Genomic DNA, 20092 nt, shown 5'->3' with positions numbered 1-20092 from the left:
CTTCTTGAAGGCAGCTTTCAGAGATGACATAAACCCATTACATCAGGTGGCTCCAGAGAAGCCGCTTCGAAAGAAGGACATGATTGCTTATGAAACATGTAAAAAAAAAAAGAGTCTATTTCAATCCAAGACAGACATCAAAAGTGAATAGCTCTTGGCAGAGACAGCACCTTTTCTGTATTATTCAGAAACTCTGAATTTCTTTACCTGTTGATAGCAGATGATTATAAGACTTGAAATTAGGACTCTTTATTCTACTTCTAAGAAACAAAGGTATTAGCTTTCATATTTCTTTTCCTACTATGCACAGACATTCTCTTTACATGCGAAAGGTTACATTTCAAACAGCCAGGAAACCATCTGACTTTGTAAAATATTTTGGAAAAGCCCAAAGTTTACATAAAGCGACAGAAAGCTACTTGGGCCTGATCCAAAATCCATTGAAATCAGTGGGATTCTTTCCATTGACTCCTGTGGGCTTTGACTCAGACCTTCTGTGAACTGCTCTATCCATCTTGTGAATGAAACTTGGATTAAGAATTTCCTGTTCCGTTTTCATGCACTGGCATGGGGGCATTTTGTTTGAACAGATAACTACATTTCAATCCAACTGGCTTCAGATGAAAGAAAGAACTAGGTTCTAGTGTTAAGTACCAGCAAGACTTTGCTATTGCATTGAAACACTGACAACAGATTAACTTGTACAAAGTAACAAAAGCATTCTTACCATTACGTGCATTTTAAAAAGATATGAACTGGAGAATTATAAAAGCTTGCAAAGTACAATTCTGGAAAACAAAGGAAATTGATGAAGCTGTCCTTGAAACTGAGGCGTAAAATCCCTGAACAATTTATTTTATTTATCATAAAGTGGGTGAGATAATACCTTTATTGGGCCAACTTCTGTTGGTAAGAGAGACAAGCTTTCAAGCTTACATAGAGCTCTTCTTCAGATCTGGGATATCTTAATGTTCTTATTCTTAATAGTCTTAATATCATGGGACCAACATGGCTACAACAATACTGCATACATTTATTCTCATGACAGGAGTAAGTAATGACATTTTAATCCCCTCAGTTCCACTGGCAGCATAAAAGGTATGATGTAAATATAAAGTAACACCATATGTCACGTAGAAAACATGTATTTCTTGCTCCACTTAAATCATGGTACCCCTCTGCAATGTCTTGACCTATGCGCAAGGTATCATAAAATATATCCTCTAGTTTTACAAAGGAGAAAGTAGCCATGGGGGGTACTGCTGCCCATTGGATGTCCCATGTCTGGCCTCAGCCTGAGGGGAAAATTCTACTTCCCCCAGTACCCATGAAATCCCTTTCATTTTGCATGAGCAGGATGGGAATAAAATTTCATGAGATGGGGCTGTTTTCTGGAGAGCAAAACACTGCTGTATATTCCAGCCATGTATATGCTTCCCACACAGAAAAATCACTATCTGAACTTGTCTCTTCAGGAAACATGGACTGTCAGATCTGATGTTGGTAATACTGTGAAAAACTTTTGTTAAGAACAGCAAACCCGTGTGAAAATGTTCCAGAGGTTGGATTTCATTACTCATAGACTTTAAGGCCAGAAGGATCATCTAGTCTGAACTCCTGCACATTGCAAGCCACAGAATCTCATCCACCTTCTCCTGTAATAGACCCATAACCTCTGGCTGAGTTACTTAAGTCCCCAAATCATGATTTAAAGACTCCAAGTTACAGATAATCTACCAGTTACTACAGTTTAAATCTACAAGTGACCCAGGCCCCATGCTGCAGAAGGGTCTCTGCCAATCTGACCCATGAGAAAATTCCTTCCCAGTCCTAATTATGGTGATCAATTGGACCCTGAGCAAGACCCACCAGCCAGACACCTGGGAAAGAATTCTCTGTAGTAACTCAGAGCCCTCCCCATCTAGCATCCCATCTCCAGTCATTGGAGATATTTTCTACTAGTAATCGCAGATGGGCCACATGCCATGAAACTCAGTCCAGGGTCAATGAAAGCTCACCAAGACTGATAAATGTTCCAGTTGATCCTTGGTCCTGACTGGAGTAAACCTGGGACAATTTATAAATTTGCACTGAAACGACTTTTTGCATCAGTGGCTCGTGCCTCATCTAGTTTGCCTTTACTGGGTCAGAAAATGCTGCTGAAATGTCCACCAGCATCTCGTGGAAGTTCTACCTGTTTTCTGACACAGGAGTGAAAGCCCAAGCAAGAGAAGTTCTTCAGAAGGTGCCTCCTCCATATTGCTGGCTCCAGTAGCTGGGAGTGCACAAACAAAAATAATTGCTCAGCAGGATGTGTTGATGGGCTGTTCAAACTTCCTGTAATGTGCAGGGAGGACAATCAAGTTTTCCCACAGTGGTCCCTACCATAGTCAAAGGGCCACATTTTTGGAGGGCACTAGGAAATCTGAGATACAGTTGATTTGACTTGAGTCTGCATGCTACAGTGCTCAAGCCCGGGTTAGAAAATTCTTAACATAGCATTGACAATCAGGGTAGATTAGTGGTGGGCAACCTGCGGCCCGTCAGGGTAATCCGCTGGCGGGCCGTGAGACAGTTTGTTTACATTGACCATCCACGGGCACGGCCGCCTGCAGCTCCCAGTGGCCGTGGTTTTCCGTTCCTGGCCAATGGGAGCTGCAGGAAGAAGCGGCCAACTGCCAAAGCACACAAATGTGTTGTGGTTTAATTGCTCTGTGTACCCCTAGCTGTAGTGTTGTTTGAAACAGTACTGTGTTAAAGTGCACTAGGGAACCTTTAGTGCCCATCAGCAGGGTCTATAAGGACCAATCACACCCCATAGAGTGCATTATGCCACTGTGTAGACAAGCTCTAAATTAAGTTAAGGAGATCCAATTTACATCCTTTTAAGCATTCCCTTGAATCTGGCTCTGAGATTACAAAATTCTTTTTGCCGGTATTTCCAGGTAAGTATGTTCAGGCAACTCATTTGAATAAGAGATTAAATAAAATACAATATAAATACAGGATGGAGTTACCTAGTGGCTGATAACTTAATTGCACATTGTGACATTGTTACTTACTTCCTGTTATGTGACCTGGAAAGAAAGACAGGAAATGACTAATAGAGTTAGTTCACACTATAGAAAACCTTGAGTTGGACAGTAAGGGCCTGATTCATTTCTACATTACTCCAGCTCTACAACAGTGTAACTCTGCTAAAATCAGCGAGTAAAATTGGAGCGGTTCAGTGATGAATCAGGCTCAAAGATGAAAAGCCAACAGATTTCCTAGTCTTTAAACACACTGTTTACAAAACACCTGTCTGACATGCCATTTTTAAAGTGGTGGCAAAGTATGTCATATATCATGTACTGAACATTTTCTGTCTATCTTGTAGCAACCATCAGAAATGTAATTAGCTAATTGGCCTTGTTTGTCTCATGTCCTCATTTATCAAGGAAATGATACTATTTAGAAAGAGCTATTTTGTGTTTGGTTACTTAAAGACAATGATCAGCCTGGGTCCAATAAGAGGACTTGTTGGGAGTAGGTGGCATGAGTTCCCCCTTCTCAAAGATTTTCATTCCATGATTGGAATGCAGCATATTTCAACCTTCTACAGAGTGACTCTGATCTTCTGCTCTTATTATGCCACCTGTGGAACTTGAAAGCCTGCCATGGCAATCCCGGGAGGGTGGAGGTGGGGCAGGTTGTCAGCACCAGGAGGAAGGGATGAGGCATGAGATGCCAAGGAGACAATATCCGGAACAAGTTGTTTTTAATGTAGATTTAACCTAGGTTTCCTCTGTTCTAGGAATATCCCTGTGTTTTTTTAACAAATGTACCATTCCTAGTGCCAGTATGTCTCCCGAATTTTATAGTTTAGATTAGATATCTAATCTAAGTAGTAGCATTAAGAATGTTCCTTATTATAATTCATCAGGGAGGTTTCTGTGTGGTAGGTATCAAAAAGAAACATTCAAAGGCAACAACACGAAGATAGCTGATCTCTGATCCAATTTACAGCTTGTAAAACTTTACTGGAGATAGAAAGAGCAAGAAAATATATTGTTTTCACAGTGAAATCACACAGCATTATCTTAGTGTCAAAACAAAAATGAGTTCCCATCTACAAAGACTATCACTTGGTACCAGTTGGTGCAGTGTGAGCGGGGTGGAACTTTTGGTTAAAGAATTTCTTTTCTAAATAATGTATGTTGAAACTTACAGACCACCTGTGACTGGAATGCTTGTGCAAAAGTTATAAATAAAGTTATTTGCTAAAAATGTTTCCTGGTGCAAACATACCAGGTTTTACAAATGTAAATATACTTCGTGTGATCCCATGAACTATTTTGTTGCTGGTCACTCTGTGGTTCTCTTAACATTCGCTTAAGATAACAAGGTGTCAGTACACAATTTCTTGCTAACTTTGACTCACAGTGTGTTTGTACAGTGACTACCACAATGGGGCCCCACACTTAGTTGGCTCTTAGGCGCTATTGTAAAAAACATGATTAATAATACTACTGGTGGAACAATATTAGAAGCAAAGACATCCTTGAAACCATTGCTAATAGCCTGTTTCCTTGTTCATTTATCTATCTTAGTTGTACCTAAGCACCACACAATCATGAATGGACTTTAGCCTCACAATACTCCTATGAAGTAGGGAAGTATTTTACAGATGGGGAACTGAAGCACAGGATAGATTAAGTGACTTGCCCAAGGTTGCAGAGGATGTCTGTGTAGCATGGCCACTCACGCATATTCAGAATACTGGACGTTCCAGTACTTCTGGGAATAGCATGGGCCTACCCTGCCAATGTAACCTCACGTGCATGATGCATATGAGGTCACACCGCACAGAGGATGCTATTTTAAAGAGAGCATGACGCCGGTGGGGGTGGAATAGTGCACTCTTCAAAATGGTGTCCCCTGTCTGATACTGGACAAAACCAAGTTTGGTCTTGTTTCAGTACTGGATGGGGGATAAACCTCCCGAAAAAGAGGTTTATCCCCCATCCAGTTTGGTTTAAAGCTGGATGAATGGCCTGCCTATGTGTGTGGCTGAAGTGGGAAGTGACCACAGATTTCCAGCGTGTCAGCCCTATTCCCTACTAGACTATCATATTAGTTCCCTCTCTAGAGAAATCTATTGCTTTCATAAGAGTTACTGCTATTGGATACTGGTGTAAGTGAGAGGCAAGTCAGGCCAAAGGTCACTGCTCTGAGGAGTATACAGTCTTGATTAGATAAGAACAAAACCATGATAACATGAGATTGAAGGCATGGAGTAGGAAATGGAGACCTGGAGGAAGAACTGTTTGGGGAATACTGTAAGAATGTTTTTCACAAGGGAAGACCATGTAAGCTGTTTTGTTTCACTTGTAGGAATATATCTAGGCTGCTTATACTGCAGACCAAATGAACACTTGATAACTATTTGTAAAGAATTATCACCTTCTCTTTTCAATAGCTAGATGTCTTCCATAAGTAAATTAGTTTCCCCTTGTGACCTATCAACCTTGCTATAGTTAGACGAGAGTATAATAACTTGTAATCATCTCACAAGTCAAGGTACATGTAACTATCATAAAAGGATGACAAGGGGGTTTTGATTGTGTCCTGCAGAGCTGCAAATCTCTGGCTTCAATGTGTGGGCGTATTCTTCATCCACAAGAGGCCCCCATTGACTTTGAAGGGTCTCTGTCTGGGCAGAGTCAATTGCAAAAGTAGGGCTTATAAAAGTATTGGAAGCACAAACCATTGCAATAAGCCTCCTAATATTGTCTTGCTTTGATAGATTCTGCAATCCAGGAGGTGCATAAGGGCAATGTTGCATTCATTACAGTTTTCTTTCCTTCCTCCTAGACTCTCAGCATAAACCTTTGGCTCAACCACCAAAAGTTGTACAGTCAGATTGAAGGAGTAACTCTTTGAAATGCACTGTGTTTTCAGCCAGGGAGGATTTCATATTTTTTTCCTAAGTACCAACGATTTTTAATATATCTTTAGTTTTATTTATTTTCTTGCACCTTCAATAAAACAATCAGAAAGAAGTAGACCATTCTTTACAGCAATATATATTGGACCACGTTAGTTATACAAATTTACACAAGCTGAGGATCTGACCCATGCATTCAGTGCTGAAATTCTTATTTCAAGATAAGGAACCAATTGTTCTGTTCCAGTCCCTAATGCAATCAATTATTTAATTAATTAAATCGGGAGGAATTTTGTTTTCGGCAATTTGTAACTATTACTTTCATGTAATTGCTGTAACAAGGAAAAATACTCTACCCTGGAACTTTTCCTCTAATTTTGATTGGACAGTCAATCCTTGCCATCATGGCAAAGAACGCAGAATCAGAGAAAAGTTATTGCAACAAAGCTATAGTCAAGGTTAGCAAAAGAATCTGAAGATGATTATGGAGAAAATATGTCAGAATTTCCCCCAAAATCTCAATAAAAAGTTTCAAGAGAATGTAGAATTTCAGTTTAATTTTAAGCTTTTTTATGGACAATTTGTCTATTTGCAAAGGAAAGTGAATGTTAATATGTGACATTTTAGTTGTAGTTTGTACAGGACCAAATGAATTGGTGACAAAGCATAAATCCTGTAGTAAAAGTTTTCATACACACACTCTACACTACATTACACTGTAATAGTATATAAGCCTTCAGCATTTGGCCCCGTCTCTGTAGAAACAAGGAAACTACAAAATCACTGTATTTAGAGAATAATATAGGTCTCAGAGAACATAAGTAGTGAAAAAAACCCAGTACAATCCAAATAGCATGTATGTAGTATGTGTTTGGGGTTGGGGGAAAGGATGTATGTACAGATATCTATGCTCCAGTTCAGGAAGATACTTGAACATGCTTTCCATACTTGACTTCTCTTCAGTGGAATTGCACATGTGCTGAAATGCCTTGCTGAATCCATGGTGGAGCATGGAAGAGAACCCACCTGGGGCGTAATTTGGCTCTGTATGTTTAAACAGGAAAGAAGCAGCTCTGAAATAAAATATTGCAACAATTTAACTTAGCCAAATTTTCACTCAGCTTCAAGCTGCAAATGTACAACTACCTGTGCTCCTGCACAGATGGACACACACATATATTTTAATAAGAACTAGGTGCTATTAATTATTATTATTTTGCATATGCAGAATGAGTAGTTGGTTGCCAAACTGACCAGTTATAGGTACAAAAATGGGTGTGCAAAAATGAAAACTTGATCTGAAAGTTGGCTTTCCCCAAGCTGAATTTGGTACCAAGTTGTATCACATGGGACAGATCCTTGGCTGTGGAAATCACTGATGCAAATAGAGCTATGTCAGTTTCCATAAGCTGAAGATCTAGCCCCAATTTTCTCTCAGCATTCTCCTGATATGAATCTGATCAAAGGGATTTATTTTGATTTTATTGACTGAATTTGAAAAAGTTTGGACCAGTTTTGAGTTATAAACATCCAAATATAGTAAAAGGTTATTGGATTTTGTGGGAGTTTGAGCATCCAGAAGACTTATGCCTTCTGAGCCATTACAACCCACCAGGTCAGGAACTCCAGAGCTAAAAACTATGAGTAATTCAGAACTGATCAACCCCCCCGCCCCGCATTTCTGCTGTATCTATTGACTCAGTGGCACTCACATTAATGCTGAAGGAGCTGTTACAGCTGATATGGTCAATAAGTCATGAACTAATGTACTTTCCTCTTCTGAATTGCTCCTTCAGTCCAGGAATTTGCATTGTAATAACCCCCTAATTATTTATTTACTCAGTATGGGCCACAGTATGCAATTTAAGGTGTTTCAACTGTGTGTTTAACTGACTGTGCATAATGGCTATTGGGGAAATGAGTGTAATTAGGGAGACTATACAATGATCTGTAAGTAACAGTTACTGTACTATTTTGGTTTGGGGGTTAGGATTTATATAAAGATAAATCAAAGCTAATCTAATCACAAGAACCCCTACATTTTAAGAAGCTTTAAGTGTAAGATTTAAACACAGAAAGACCAGGTCCTTCACAGTTAAATCACTTTGACCTCAGTTTCTCCCATGGTGCATTTTTTCATTGCCCATCAGCATGATTGAAGGTTGGGGTGTCAACACAGATTTTCAGCCTTAACTGATTTTAATTGCTATTGTGGGTTTAAGTCAAGCCCTTAATATGACCTTAAATGCACCTTTTGTGGTTGAATTAATGATAGTTGTGAACTCCTTGGCACCCGATCCATTTTACATTAGTGCTTCTTAGTGTCTGGAAATTCCAAGTCCTGGCGTCAAGGGGCTAGAAATCACTTCCACCGTTTCTGGAAATAGCTGTGACCTGCCTTTCGCACCCTTTCTGTCCTTTCAGGCTAACCTGAGCAGTCTGAAACAGAACACTATTGAAGTAGGTGCCTTTTTAGTATTTACTGCTTGGCAACTTAATTTTTCCTATTTAATTGTAGGTTTCGTGTTTATAGTACGCCGTGTAAATGCACCTTACTGTATATGGACAGCCCATAGAAGTGGAATGGTTGTGGTTTCCTTTCCACAGTGGGTGACCATCTGACATTCAGAAATGCCTTGCTGCGCAGTTATCAAGTGGAGGTGTTTAAAACACACAAGTGACCAACTCCTACTTGGTTTCCTTCAAGCCAGACACCACTGGGTGTGGGACCAAATGTCAAGCTGGACAAAGAAGGCAAATATACAGTGAGATGGGCTATTGTGGAGAGGAAGCAAGAATAAATACAATGCAGACAATAGTGGCATTTCTGACAGTCCAGTGGGTGCAAAATACAGTGCCTTGCTTATTCTTCCTGAAATCTAGTAGGGTACTGGTTCTAATAGCTAGAGTGGCTGTTACTATCATCTACTGCAGTACATGTAATCTACTGGTTTCTGTACTGGAATAACTGTAACCCTATAATCCTAATAATCTCGACTGAAAGATTTTAATGGGAGATTGCTTTAATTAGTAGCATTAGTATATGATAGAAATGGTTGGTGAACAATGTTAGTGTTCCTCTGGAGGAGAATAGAGCACAAATATTTATTTTTAATTTTGTTGTCCCTTCCTATTAAAAAAATTACCATATGTCTAGCTCAGTAAAGCAACAACTGACCGATTTATATTTGGGAGCATGAGAAGGTTATTTCAGATTGAATAAAATCCACAGCACAATGATGCAAACTACTCCTAGTGAGATTCAATATTCTGTAAATCAGTCGATTTACTCTAGTTCAGGACTTGTTTTTAGCACAGGGTCTCAAACATTTATTTCATGTTGGGTAGACAACATTCATTGTAAGTCATTTGAAGTGCTGGGGGTGGGGCATGAAAGCTGATAAACACATACATCTTTTAGATAAATTCAGGACAATACATCTCTTAGCAATATGGGATAGAATTTTCAGAAGTGTCCAAGGCCTGGTCTACACCTAAAACTTAGGTCAACCTGACTGTGTCACTCAGGGATAAGCAGACCTAAGCCCTGGTGAAGACACCTCTAGGTCAACGGAAGAATTGTTCTGTCAATCTAACTATTCCCTCTTGGAGGGATGGATTAAATATAGCGATGGAAAACCCCTTCGGTCAGTGAGGCAAATGTCTACACAGCTGCAGTGCCATAGCATAGTGCATAGTGTAAGTAGTCTAAGTGACTTACGAACACATGTAGCATTGAAAGCCAATGAGACGTGCTTGAAAGTCACTCAGATGCTTTTAAAATCCCATCTCATGGACACTGTGGTCTAGTCTTACCATGTGTTGCTTGGCACCGGCCTCTTCCTGTATATTTTACAATCTCACAATGCGAATCACGCTAAGTAGATAATTTCCCTACCACTGTTTTCGGGGAGCATTACTCTTCATCTCCTGTTGCTCCCTGCTTCTCAATTACTTAGTGTTGGGAATGAGGACGTGCAGCTGTGCCTGCCCAGTCCCCAGGCAGCACATGAGCACAGCTGAGCGCAGCAGAGCTGCCTGCCTGACCTCTCCGCCTGATTGGCCGAGGGAGTCAGCAACCCTGCTCTTAAACCCAACAGCAACAACTGTTCTCTGGCTGCTCAATGTGCATGCCCTCAGCTGTGATCCCTCCTGTGCCTGCCCTGCTTCTGCCTTGTTCCCAGCCTTGCTCCTGTCCTGCCCCGTCCACTCTTGCCCTGCTTCCCTACTGGCTTCATGACTCCTGCTTTGACTGTTGGCTTTGGTTTCTGACTCTGGCTCCGACCACTTGGCTCCCTACTGGCTTTCTGGCTCTGGCTCTGACCCCCGACTCTAGCTCCTGGCTCCTGCTCCAACTACTAGGCATGACTGCCCACGTCCCAATTCATGACACTTAGGAGACATTGGGGATATAGCTGTTCTAGCCAGCTCACAGTAGATTCGGGCCCCTGTAATTTACCTAATTAGATCCCCACCTCTTTGGTCAAAGCCACTGTGGAGGCATTAAACCATTAAGAGGTACTTAAGTCAATGGCTCATGCCAGTCATGCTGTCCCTTTCCAAGGAAGGGCTCATCTACACTACAAACACAATGAATTAAGGGATCCAGTTCCAGGACAGTTGTTACTTTGCCTAGTTACAAAACAGGTAAAGCGTGTAGTGTGAATGGGATGGAATCAGAGCCCTCTCATCTGTAAAAAATATTATTTTTGTTTGTTCCTTCTGAAAGCTCTTTAAAAGAAGGTTCCAGAACATTACAAAAGGAACCTTATCCCATTTGGAAAACTATAAACAACCTCCGAGAGTGCTGCTGCTCACTTTGCTGAATGACATCCAAACCTACCTAATGTACTGTACCCAACGGAAAGCATGCCAATTCCATTGCGGGATACCTTTTAATTTCTGATGCAAATCAGTGGAGATAATATAGCTCCCTGTGCTTTCATGTACGCGACCACAGGATGTTATACCCAAAGGTCAGTGAGTTTGATGTGTGTAGATACATTTTTGCATGATTTTCCTTTAAAAAAATGTAGCAATTGATTTTATATTTTTTAAAAAATATATGTTTTCTTAGGCCCTCTTTAAAAGGTCTAGTGTAAATATGCTGACTTGGGAATAAAAAGGTCATCTTTTTTTTGTTTAATATCACTTCTTTTCTCCTTACTGTATCACACCATGCTTTATAAGCTAATGGAAAGCATACAAGAATGACACTGACGTTACATTTGTACAACGTTGTCATTCAGAGGGATCCCCAAGCTTCACAAGTGACAACTCAAACCCTGAAGTATGTAAGTAACTTTGCTCGCCTGAGGGGGAATCAATGGGAATTGCTTAAATGTCTCCAAGATGGGGGCCTCTATGTGGCCAAGATGGGGGCCTCTTGTCTCACCCAGGGCTGGCGCAACCCGTTACGCAACTTAGGCGGTTGCCTAGGGCACTACAATTTGGGGGGCGGCGACCGCAGCGGTATTTTGGCGGCGGGATCTTCCGCCGCCTCTGTGGGGGGCGGCATTTCAGGAAGGGACCTTCCGCCGCCTAGGGCGGCAGAAAAGCTGGCGGCGCTCCTGATCTCACCATTACAGTGCAGTTCCATTTGGAAATGTAGCCCATGTTTAAAAGTGCCCAGGAAGACTCTGCAATAGTTTAAGACAGAATGAGAAGATTATTGTCAATTATAACTAGATGGGGGATTTCAGGAAAGTAGAAGGTAGTTAACCAAATTTGAATTTGGCCATTTTGCTGCACTTAACACTGCTACCCTTCCAAAAAGCTGCATGTGATCACAAACACACATGCTCTCACTTTTACACCTTGTCTGAAAGATTATATTTCTATAGGTATCTTGACTCCTCTAGTCCCATATTGGGGCATTGGTTCCAGAGAGGAGATTCACTAACACCATTCCCAATGCCACTCCAGATTTTATTTGAGCCTTCACATCCAAAGAATTGAACCAACACTATCTAGCTGAAAAAACCATAGGCTGAAGGTGGTAGGCCAGGCTGCAGTTCCTGATTATTACTACTTTTATTACTATAGTGCCTGGCGTCCCTAACCAAGATTGGGACCCCACTGTGCTAGTCACTGTCAAACACAAGATCTGTCCCTCAGACAGGCTCTGTCCCAGACAGCTTTCAATCTAACTATACAAGGCACACAAAGGAACAGAGGCACAAGGGACTTACCCGGGTTCACACAAGAAATCAGTGTCGAGCCGGATATTGAACTCAGATCTTCTTAGATAGGGGTTCTCAAACTTAATTGCACTGCAACTCCCTTCTGACAACAAAAATTACTACATGACCCCAAGGAAGGAGGGGGACCAAAGCCTGAGCCCGCCCTAGTCCCACCACTCCAGGTCGGGGGAGCCAAAGCCCGAACCCCAGCGCCCTGGATTGGGGGGTCAAAGCCAAAGCCCCAGGGCTTCAGCCTGAGGCAGGGGGCCTGTAAATTGAGCCCCGCCGCGCAGGGCTGAAGCCCTCAGACTTCGGGCGGTTTTTGCCCCAGGCCCCAGCAAGTCTAAGCCAATCCTGGCGACCCTATTAAAACAGGATCGCGACCCGCTTTGGAGTCCTGACCCACAGTTTGTTCTTAGGCATAATTCAATGCTTTAACCACAAAATCACACTTCGTCCTTCTCACATACATGCCGTGATTTTTATTACTACACAACCAGGATTTTGAGAGCATGTCTCTGATTTGTATGGAGCATATTAATTCAAACTGGATCAAGCAGTTAGAGGACAGATGGGGATGTCTTTGCAGGTTGACAGAGAATGAACAGTAGATTATTAGAAAGCTAGATTTCAGGACTGAAAAAATAAATCAAATATTTAGAATATGCAGTTTTCATTTGATGCATAAATACTCCCATTAGCATTAATATGAGTCATATAAGTCCATCTAGAAGAGTATGTGTATATATGTATGTATTTGTGTATGTACGGAGATAAGTTTATGTCCTCTGGTTTATATAGAATTTGTATTAAATAGGAATTTTAAAATTACAAACAAATTAAAAGAACCCAATCCTCCTTGAAGTATAATTTCACTGGGGCCTTTCAGCAGATGTTTAATCTTTTTTAAAATGTGTAAAATGTACTGTGAATAATGTGACAAGAGGGAAAAAATAGCCAGAGACAGTTGCAGAATTTAGGATGGCTGCTTCAGAAACCATATTATGCCTACTGTAGTTGCTACAGGAAGTGATATTGATGACTTAGGCCCCAGTTCAGCAAAATATTTAAGTATGTGCTTAAGTGCTTTGTGGCATGGGGGTGGACTTAAGTCCAGGCTTCAATTATTTCCTGAGTGAGGTTCTTAGTTGGCATTACTCTCCCTTCTTTGCATTGAATCGATGTACTAAACTAATTACCGGCTAAGGTTAGAGCATTGCTAGAGTTGCTGTGCCTTAGATGAAATTCTACCCATGGGCTCAATAAAAAAAAAATACTATCATGATGAATAGAATTCTGATTGGAGTGTAGTAGGAAGGAGTTCTTTGAAGGTCCATTGCCAAGGTAGTTTTGTGGCTCTTCTATTAGCATATGGACGCCATTTTGAAGTTGAGGGAATTACAATGAAATTTCAAGTTCCATTAAGATGGTTTAGCTCTTATTCATCAACATCTTAGCATCAGCACTGACGACTCTTAATGCTATTAGCACTGGGGAAAATGCTTGTCATCCTCCTTAGTTTCATTCACGGCATTTGGTCGAGAGAGTAACTCAATGATCCAAAGGGGAAGCTTCACTAAAAAGCTCCACTATTTATAGTTGTGATGAAACAGCAGTGCTCTTTGCTCAGATAATGATTTCATGGACCATGAATGTCAGCCCCTGCCATGGCAAACAGAGCCAAAACAATTACAAAGGCCAACACAATAAAGACCCTGAAAAGACAGAACACAGCAGCAGTAACTGTTGTGGAAGGAGAGATATCTCTTGTAACAGTGATGTGTGGTAGAAGTCAGGATCAACGCCTATTAACATTTTAAAATTAAAATTCAGAGTGATTCACTTTTTTCAGTCCAGTTGCTGGCATTTGATATGTTCTTAAGTAACTCAGTATAAATCTGTTAAAGGCATAACATTGCTGCACAAAGGACGCATTCTTCTACCAGATTTCTTCCTTTAACCCCCACTTCCCTTCTGTGCATGAGCTCTGCGGAATTGCCAACCAGGGCTTTGCAAACTTGGTGAGAAAACATCTGAATGGGACAAATCACAGCATTTAACCCCCAGCATCTTCACAGACTTAATTTGTGGGCTTCATTGTTTTCAGTCTAAAGCTTCTCTTCCCCTTCACACAAAATCTTCCCCCACAAAATTGTCATTCGTATTGTGAAATGCTTAAAAATGTCACCAAGAAATAGCCGTAGGATGGAGGACGTGGAATTAAGGCAGCAGAAAACTGGTCGGGACACTCCGCGAGGAGGTGGGCAATAGGTGGCACAGTAGAAGTAGAAGAGGAAAGGAGAGAAGCAAACTAGCTGGACAAAGACATGTTTCAATACTATCAGAGGACTGCAGTGGGCACTCCTCCTCATCATAGGCCTGGTCCACACTAACCCCCCACTTCGAACTAAGACACGCAACTTCAGCTACGTGAATAACGTAGCTGAAGTCGAACTATCTTAGTTCTAACTTACCGCGGGTCCACACGTGGCAGGCAGGCTCCCCCGTCGACTCCGCATACTCCTCTCGCCGAGCAGGAGTACCGGCATCGACGGTGAGCACTTCCGGGATCGATTTATCGCGTCTAGACAAGACGCAATAAATCGATCCCAGAAGATCGATTGCTTACCGCCGGACCCGGAGGTAAGCATAGACGTACCCATAGTGTAAACAGCAACAGGCATGAAGACCCTACAACTGATGATCACATAGGGACATATACGTAAACTCCTCCTATCAACCCCATATGTAAATAAACATGAAATGTTGCAGCAGACAGGGTGGGTGTCATTTTGATACTAGGTACCCCCTACAAAAGTGTTATTTCTTTCTCCCCTATCAGGTTTTGGGTAGAATGTATTCTAGTTCCCAGGCTCCATGTTCCAAAGCACTCTGGCCCACTTTAAGGGCTAGACCCTCAGTCTATGGGGCTAGGCTGATGTAGGCTATTTGTGGATCTGATCCAGTGGGTTTAAGTGGGGCATAAGCATTGCAGAGGGCCTTGCATAGACACGAATTGGAGTGAATTTCACCTATTGTGATTTGGTACCAATATTTACAGGCACAAGTATTAGGCATGGTGTCTTTATACACAGGGAAGAATACTGTATTTGGAGCTGCATTTTTACACACAAGCACATGCAGAGATATTTGCTGCCGCATTATTTTTATATGCCAATAGGCCCACAGATGGCTGGTGCCACGTTCAAAAGAAATTTTTTTAGCACCAGTGCGTGTTATAATACTAACTGGATTTTCGAACAATGTCACCTGTTGCCCATCTAGTGAAACACGCAGTGAGATGGGTTTTCAATACTACTGCAGCATTAATACAGTAACTAGTAGGTTACAGGGTAGACTCTGAGTAGTAATGGTTCAGATACAGTCCCAGGTCCCTAGGTGCTGGAACTAGAGGTGCTGGGGGTGCTGCTGCATCCCCTGCTAGAAGTGGTTTCCGTTATATGCAGGGTTTATAGTTTGGTTCCATGGCTCTCAGCCAGGACCGGCTCCAGGTTTTCTGCCGCCCCAAGCGGTGGAAAAAAAAAAAAAAAAAAGCCGATCAGTAGCACTTCGGCAGGAGCTTACTCATGCCACTCCAGTCTTCAGCGGCACTTCGGCGGCGAGTCCTTCATTCCCTCTCTTCCTCTTCGGCGGCAGCTCAAAGAGAAAGAGGGGGATTGAGGGACCCGCCGCCGAATTCCCACCGAAGACCCGGACGTGCTGCCCCAATAGTGGACGGAGTGCTGCTCCTTTATATTGGCCGCCCCAAGCACCTTCTTCCTTAGCTGGTGCCTGGAGCTGGCCCTGCTCTCAGCACCCCCACTATACACATTGTTTCAGCACCCCTGCCCAGGTCCAGGGTTTTGGTTTGGGCTGTTATGCAGATGGGAGCCAGACACATGGTATGGATCTGAGTTCAGCTTTTCCCCAAAGTTCAGGAGGTATTTAGATCTGGGTTTGGGTTGTGACCATCTCTAGTATATTCCATCTAAAACCTCAGTGATAGCCAAATCGGAATAAGCCATCAAAAATGACCTGAGAGAGACCACTGAGCATCCTCTCTATCCTCTTGTCTCTGTCAGTGTGACTAATACTCTGGGAGAACCCTTCTGATTTATTATCTTTACTCTCTACAGCCTGTGCATATCCCAGAACCTATGTCTTTTCTTTCTTCTGTACCGTCAAAGTAGGCCTCCTGCAAGATACTCAGGAGATAGGATATTCACTTGCTCCCGTTGATGCCAACAGCACTAAAAGCACACCCATTCAGGGGTGAGTTGAGTACCTACAGATGAACTTTTGCCACCTATTAGGTGCAGACTTGAGCCTTGGCTACTGTTAACTGCTCAGTAGCCTGCCCTACCCTCTCTGCTAAAGTGTTTGTCAGCTATATAACGACATTAAGGAACGGTAATGACTAAATTAGCGGCAAACAGAGCCTAGCAGCGCTTGTAAACAAACAGCTCAACAGCTCATTAACACAGGCAAGCTGCTTGGCTTGGTGCTCAATGGCCAAGACTCCCTCCTTCTCCCCTGCTTGTTTGCGCAGCTGTAGAGGCCGCATGCTTCTGCAAAGGCTCAACCCAGCCCCCCTCCACCCAACAAATTTCGTCCTGTTTTGCTTTGGTGAAGATGAAGAAGAATGGCAGGAGCATCAGCATGAAGTTCCCAGTTCCACACAGTAAAGCAAAGTGCATAATACATGATAGCGCTGCCAAACAGGACCTTTTGCATGGACACTGGGAAGGCTACAAACTCAGGGCCAGATCTGTAGCTCATTGGTGAAGGTCCATTGATGTCAATGAAGCTACACCAGTTTATATCTCCAAACCTTTCGCAGGCCCTGCTGATATCACGAACTCTGAAGTCTTCCAGCAGAAGAAGCGGAGTTTGACGGCTTCAGGACTCTGTACGCTTTCCCAATCCCCAAACAAGGCTTAGTATAATTGGAGTTTATACGGAAAATTTAAGCCAGAGAGACCAGACTATACCTTGTGTCCCAAAACAAGAGAAATCCTATCACAGGACCCAGTACGATGTGAAAAGGAGTTGGTATTGACAACACTCAACAGAATGGGAACAGCTGGCTGAGTGAAGTCACGAGCATGTTCAGTCACACGTGTTCAAAATCTTGTTTTGCATGAGAGAGACACAGGATGAAGTGAACATTTTGCCAATTTGCTGCCCTTTCTTCTTCAGATAAGGTGAAGTTAAGCTCAGTATCTCCCGTTCATTATGAAGAGGGAGGAAATGTATTTGGCCAGCCATAACAATGACCTAAAAGGAAATATTTGGCCCTGAATAATTTAGCTGTTTGGCACCTGCATTTATGCAAAATATGGGATCTTGCTACCTGAAGAAAGAAGATCTAATTCTAAACACAAACATAAGGTATCTCTCCCTAATCTATAGGACACTGCATTTTAGAACCTTTTCTTTAGAAATATGATAAATAAGCAGAAGCCACAATCTGATAATTGTTATGTTTCTAATAGTTATTTTTACAGCTATTTAAAAATCACATGAATTAGAAAAGGATAAAAATGTGTACGTGGGAACACTGAAGGTCTAATTGTATCACTAACTGGTGTAAAGGGTAACACATACAGTACTTGCTCTAACTACGTGTTATTGGAAATAGCTCATTCAACGCTTACTGAATGCTTTTCCAGCAGCGACAAGGTGGGTAAGGTCAGATCTTTTATTGGGCCAACTTCTGTTGGTGAGAGAGACCAGCTTTCAAGCTTACACAGAGCTCTTCTTCAGGACTGGGAAACGAACACAGAATGTCACAGCTAAATATGCTTCTTTAATTAACACCAAATCCTATTTTGAGCCTAAGATGGCTTTTAGGATACTTCATCATTCCTCTACACCCATGTCTCTTAAGTTTCCTTCAATTGCATACTCTCATAAGGGCCTGCTCCAGACCCCACTAGGGAGTCTTTCCATTGACTTCAATGGGCTTTCAATCAGGTGCTAGATTTCTTCATTCTCCCATGATTTGCTTTCTTAAAAAGCAATGCCCCTTTTAATGCTTCCTTCTGTGTACCAATTCAAGCCTATGCTGAATTCAATTAGTTCACGCTCCACTGCTTGGATTCTCTACTTTCTGGCTCATAAAGATGTCCTGTAGGTAACTTATAAAATTAGTTGCTAATGCATGTTTGGATACTTTTGTTTCCCAACAGATGACTGCATAGTTAAAGTGCCTCATGAGTATAGTGGCACTGGATAGTAGTTTAAGATATATTTTATCACAGTTCTCCAGACAAGTTGGTCTATAGCTTATGTCCACTAGGGTTTCCCCTTTGCTTTCCATTCCTTGCATCATATTCACAATATTTCACTACCGCCCTCTCTTTCAAATAAGTTGCACTTATTGACAGTCACATTAGTTCTGTGAATGATCCCATCAGGTTTGAATTGTGCTGACTACTGGAGTGCATACAGAATTCTCTCATTTAGGAAGGCCTCTAGCTAATCGCTTGTAAACACCTTCATATAAACAAAGCAACAAGTTCTCCACACACTTTTATTCAAATGTGATTTTTTCCCCTTACATGATGAAACAGGAGTAATAATTATACACGCCCTTGGGTTAGTGCATGTGAATATTAAAGTGAATTATGACATGATCAGACTGCAAATGAAAATTAATGGATGTTTTATAGAAATGGGGCCAAATTCAGCTCTGGTATAACTGGTTGCAACTCCACAGAAGTCAACTGAGTTGCCCCAATACTAAATTTGGTCCTTACTATCTAATGTAAACTTGAGAAGTAAGCATTGCCACACTTCTGTGTTACATTGTTAAGATAATAAAGTTTAACCGACATAATAATTGTTTGGTTTTACATTTTAGGTGCGCCTCCAACACTTCTTGGAATAGTGAGAAGAAAACGACAAAGACAACTGGAATAAACAGACTTAAGATATGTGCAGTTTCCTTGTGCAGACAATACAGGGGGAAAGAAAAATAATTTGAAAGCTGCAAGGGTCTGACCAGAGATGTCAAGGGGAGCCTTTGCATTTCTTTCAGAGAGATTGGATCAGGCCCCCTGTGGGAGCCATAATGAAGTTTATTTCCAGTTGATACAGTTAATTTACTATTCTGTGATTCTATATGTAAAATTATACTATCACCATGAGCAAAGGGAAGATTACACAGTCAGAGCCCATCTGAATTTAACATGAAAGAAAAATCATGCTTAGGTACTCTTGCCAAACTCTAAAAGGAAATATGTTTGTAACCTTTCTGTGTATCTTCCTCTCAATCTGAGGCTATGTCTCTCTCCTGTAAAAAAAAAAAAAAAAGAAGTGTGTTTTTTACATTGAATAGTTAACCTGAGATAGTTAGTCCAAGGTAAAAACTACAGTGCCTTGTCTCCGCTAAAGTCTTTCACTGAGATGGCTAAGAGGTAAACACCTGGTAGTGGAGAGAATACGATTGACTTTGATTAGCTATATCAGGGTAAAAACTATCTGTGCCTTATCTCCATGAGGATTTTACATCGAGATGATAATCTTTATGTAGAAATACCCATTTTTGCAGTGAAGATAAAGCAGGAGTGACACAGGTAGTTCCTTGTAGGCAGACATAAGCCAGGCAAGGAGTCTATCTTCTGAGTATTATTCATGAATAAACCAAGTTCTTATTGTTACCTAAATCTTAGCCTACCATATGTCTGTTGTGTGTAAGTAGAGAAGATGGTGCATGTTCATGATACAGAAATAGCAGGTATAAAGAAAGGTAGGAGGAAAAGGTCCCTTGAGTTTACAGATTAGTAGAGGTAGTTGAAAGTTTTTGATTGAGAGTAGGATGATTTTTTTCCCTGAAAACACAATTTTCAAAACACCCAAAAACTTCAGATAAAAATTTGTGTCAATTTTGGGGGGGGGGTTCCCTGACCAGTTCTTGTTTGCCTAATGTTTGATCCTTGAAAAAAGTAGTAAAAATTTTAGATTTTTTCCAAATTAA

At 41.5% G+C, this 20092-nt stretch overlaps 1 long non-coding RNA gene across 1 annotated transcript in view; it reads left to right on the top strand.

Moving 5' to 3' along the window:
• The window catches only part of LOC101940991 (uncharacterized), a 93744-nt gene extending 73969 nt beyond the window's left edge, over nt 1-19775 (top strand). Inside the window, exons 2-3 of the long non-coding RNA XR_006175141.2 lie at nt 11120-11223; nt 18977-19775. This is a non-coding gene — a long non-coding RNA (uncharacterized LOC101940991). The remainder of the gene's footprint in view (nt 1-11119; nt 11224-18976) is intronic.
• The last annotated feature ends 317 nt before the right edge of the window (nt 19776-20092 follow it).

Source organism: Chrysemys picta, chromosome 10 (genome assembly GCF_011386835.1).
Source record: "Chrysemys picta bellii isolate R12L10 chromosome 10, ASM1138683v2, whole genome shotgun sequence".
Classification (NCBI taxonomy): Eukaryota; Metazoa; Chordata; order Testudines; family Emydidae; genus Chrysemys; species Chrysemys picta.
Note: the sequence above shows the minus strand (reverse complement) of the source record. Positions and strands in the feature narration are given on the sequence as shown.